This window comes from Lepus europaeus, chromosome Y (genome assembly GCF_033115175.1).
Source record: "Lepus europaeus isolate LE1 chromosome Y, mLepTim1.pri, whole genome shotgun sequence".
Classification (NCBI taxonomy): Eukaryota; Metazoa; Chordata; class Mammalia; order Lagomorpha; family Leporidae; genus Lepus; species Lepus europaeus.
In genome coordinates, this window is record NC_084851.1 from 15,432,874 (window position 1) to 15,436,956 (window position 4,083).

At 41.7% G+C, this 4,083-nt stretch overlaps 1 pseudogene; it reads left to right on the forward strand.

The window, feature by feature from the left end:
* Positions 1–399: 399 nt before the first annotated feature.
* On the forward strand, positions 400–1,049 carry LOC133754114 (acyl-protein thioesterase 1-like; annotated as a pseudogene).
* The last annotated feature ends 3,034 nt before the right edge of the window (positions 1,050–4,083 follow it).

A 4,083-nucleotide genomic window follows, 5' to 3' on the forward strand; every position in this document is an offset into this window, starting at 1 on the left:
GAGAGAGAGGTCTTCCATCTGTTGGTTCACTCCGCATTGGCTGCAATGGCTGGAGTTGCTCCAATCCAAAGCCAGGAGCCAGGAGCTCCCAGGAGCCCAAGTACTTGGGCCATCTTCTGCTACTTCCCCAGGACATAGCAGAGAGCTGATCAGAAATGGAGCAGCTGGGACATAAAGCAGCACCCATATAGGATGCCGGCACTGCAGGCAGTGGCCTTACCCTCTATGCCACAGCACTGGCCCTGATGGTTTCTAAGTCTATTTTCTCTGTCTTATTGCCTACAAGACTGAGCATGTTCCAAGTAGGGCTCCGGCAACTCACTTCTGGCAGATCCTTGGGCTGAGGCCAGACACTATTCTTCCCTTCCACTTCCAACATGCTGTTGGCTTACTCAGTGTATGTGTGGTTACACCATGTCTGCTCCACGGTTAGCCATGGTGCCTTGTGCCTGGAAGGCTGCCGCTGTGGTAATTTTCCTTCATGGATTAGGAGATACTGGGCATGGATAGGCAGAAGGCTTTGCAGATATCACAAATTCACATACCAAATGTATCAGCCTGCATGCACCCATTATGCCTGTTACATTAAATATAAACATGGCTATGCCTTCTTGGTTTGATAATATTGGACTTTCACCAGACTCACAGGAGGATGAATCTGGAATTAAACAGGCAGCAGAAAATGTAAAGGTTTTGATAGATCAAGAGGTGATGAGTGGCAGTCCTAACAGAATCATTTTGGAAGGATTTTCACAGGGAGGTGTTTTATTTTTACATACTGCTGTTACCATACAGCAGAAACTGGTGGGTGTCACTGCACTTAGTTGCTGCTTCCACTTTGGGCTTCATTTCCACAGGGTCCTGTCAGTGGTGCTAATAGAGATATTTCTATTCTCCAGTGCCATAGAGATTGTGACCCTTTAATTCCACTAATGTTTGGTTCTCTTACTATGCAAAAACTAAACACATTGCTAAATTTGGACAGTGTAACCTTTAAGGCCTATGAAGGCATGAGGCACAGTTCCTGTCAGCAAAAAATGGATGCTTAATATTTCTGAAGTATGTTAATTTTTCTGCTGTATTCCAACAGACCAAACAAGATACACAAGGATGTATCTTTATAAATGGGTGCTAATTGATAATGAAAATAATTTACTACTGGACTATAGAATAATAATGTTGACAATGAAGACATATGTATATCTCTGGATTTAAAAATTTTGAACAGTCATTTCCAGAGTCATTTTGCTTTGCCTTGAGGAATAAGATGTATTGTTACATTATATAAGTCAGCAAAATCTTATTTATGGCAAGAAATATTCTGTTGCAATATTGTGCTGTAATGTGCAAAAATGTAAAAGTTTTCCACAGTTTCTATGAATGTGAAATAAAACTTAATCCTGAAAATAAGTCTTTTTTATCTGACATTAGGCTAGGAACTCCTGCTCATTTTTTTATTTCCATTAGCATAGAATAATTTTCTCCATTCTTTCACTTTCAGTCTGTGTGTAGCTTTGTTGGTCTGCAGTGTTTCTTTTATGCAGCATGTATATTGGTCTTTGTTTTTAATCCATTCAGCCAGTCCATCTTTTATTTGGAGAGTTTATTCCACTTACATTCAAGATTGTTATTGGTAGCTGGCACTATGGCTCACTAGGCTAAATCCTCTGCCTGTGGCACCAGTACCCCGGGTTCTAGTCCTGGTTGGGGTGCCAGTTCTGTCCCAGTTGCTCCTCTTCCAGTCCAGCTCTCTGCTGTGGCCTGGGAAGGCAGTGGAGGATGGCCGAAGTCCTTGGGCCCTTACCCACATGGTAAGCACCTGGATCCTGGATTCAGATTGGCACAGCGCACCAGCTGTAGCGGCCATTTGGGGGGTGCACCAATGGAGGAAGACCTTTCTCTCTGTCTCTCTCACTGTCTAACTCTGCCTGTCAAAAAAAAAAGATTGTTATTGGTGAGCGATGACTTGTCTTGCCTCTTTTCCCCCACAAATATTCTAGTTTGTTTTGAACTATTACTTTGCACTTTTTTTCCACAAATATTCTATTGGTTGTTTTGTACTACTACTTTGTACTATTACTTTGTAATAATACTACATTTTTGGCTTCATATTTTTTTCATGATGCTGTGTTTAGTACATCCTTAATTTTTTTTTCAATATTGTTTGTTTTGGAAAGTCTTTATTAACTTTTCTTTATAAATTAGAGCTAGCTGGATACAGTATTCTAGCCCAACAGCTTTGTTTTTCTTTAAGGACTTGGACTATGTCTGTCTGTTGTATCCTCTTTTGTGAGGTTTTTGATGAGAAATCTGCTGTCAATCTAGAGCTCTTTTAAAGATAATCTTGCATTTCTGGCTTGTACTTTTTAGCATCTTTTCTTTGTGTTTTACATTTGAAAGTTTGAATATTCTGTAGTGTGATGAAGACCTTCTCTGATCATGTCTCTCTGGGATTCTATGTGCTTCTTGTACTTGGATATCCATATCTTTGTCCAAATTTCTGAAATTTTCTTCGATAATTTCACTGAGTAAGTTTTCTAAATTACTCTGTTTTTCCACTCATTCAGGAATGTCTAAGACATGTGTAGTTTATCCTTGATGGTGTCTAATAGATTAAACACTGTTTTCATTTTTCTGAATTTTTTTGTTTTTTTTGTCAGACTGTGATATTTCAAAACCTTTGTCTTTCAGCTTGTATATTCTTTCTTTGGCACCATTGAGAATGGGGTTCATGCTTTCCACTGTATTTTTTATTTGACATATTGAGTTCCTAATTTCTTTTTTTTTTAATTTTTGACAGGCAGAGTGGACAGTGAGAGAGAGAGACAGAGAGAAAGGTCTTCCTTTTGCCATTGGTTCACCCTCCAATGGCCACTGTGGTAGGCGCGCTGTGGCCGGCGCACCACGCTGATCCGATGGCAGGAGCCAGGTGCTTATCCTGGTCTACCAAGGGGTGCAGGGCCCAAGGACTTGGGCCATCCTCCACTGTGCTCCCTGGCCACAGCAGAGAGCTGGCCTGGAAGAGGGACAACTGGGACAGGATCGGTGCCCTGACCAGGACTAGAACCCGGTGTGTCAGCGCTGCAAGGCAGAGGATTAGCCTAGTGAGCCACGGTGCTGGCCTGAGTTCTTAATTTCTTAATAGTTCAATTTGGCTGTTCTTTAATATTTCTATTTCTTGGATGAATTTCTCATTCATGGCATGCATCAATTTCTTTAACTCATGTAATTGCTTCTCTGTATTTTTCAATAATCTTACAATAAGTCTTTTGAATTCCTTTTCAGGCATTTTGTCAAGATCCACATCTTCATAGTCCAATATTGAAGTATTATTGTGTTCTTTTTGGTGTTCCATATTGTCTTCCTTGTTAATACATCTCCTATTTATGATTTTTACATTTCTTGAGAAGCACTTGTGGATATGTCCTGTGAAGTCTTTGTTATTAGGAATGTGCCCCTAGGTATAGGGAGATGTCTGCACCTTCAGTGAATATCTAGAGGTGTGTGCTGAGTGGGACCAGGAAGTTCTGGTCAGCATTTGTGTGTGAGTCAAAGTCCAGGGTAACACCCAAAGTATGTGCGGTAACTCTCCTCTGTATCCAGCAGAAGAGAGTGGATGATCCCCTTGTTTGTTGTGGTCACTGCCCCAATTCTCTGTGCCAAGATAAACTTCTCTGTGCCTGAACCCTGCCCCTAACTCACTCAAGTACATGAACTGCACAAAATATCTGTCCACTTTGTAATCTGAACATGTCCTTCTGGCTTATAGCATAAGCCTCCATTCCCAGTCACAGGGTGCAGGGTTCCTGCAGTCATAGATTGTAAGGCATCCACTCTGCCCTCTGTGCTGCTCTATCCAGAGAACTACTCTGTCCCTGAGCTTGGGATAGGGCTGGAAAGCAACATGCTTTCCATTCCCTGAGCTAAATGGGTGCCCTGCCCCACCAGCTCCTCTTCCAGGACTCAAAGTCAGTGGAGATCATAGATTTCTCACTGTGATAAAAAAAACAAACAGACATGCACTAGCTCTGGCAGCCTCTACTCCCATTACTATGTCACTTTCCCCTCTGGTGGAGAAAGGAG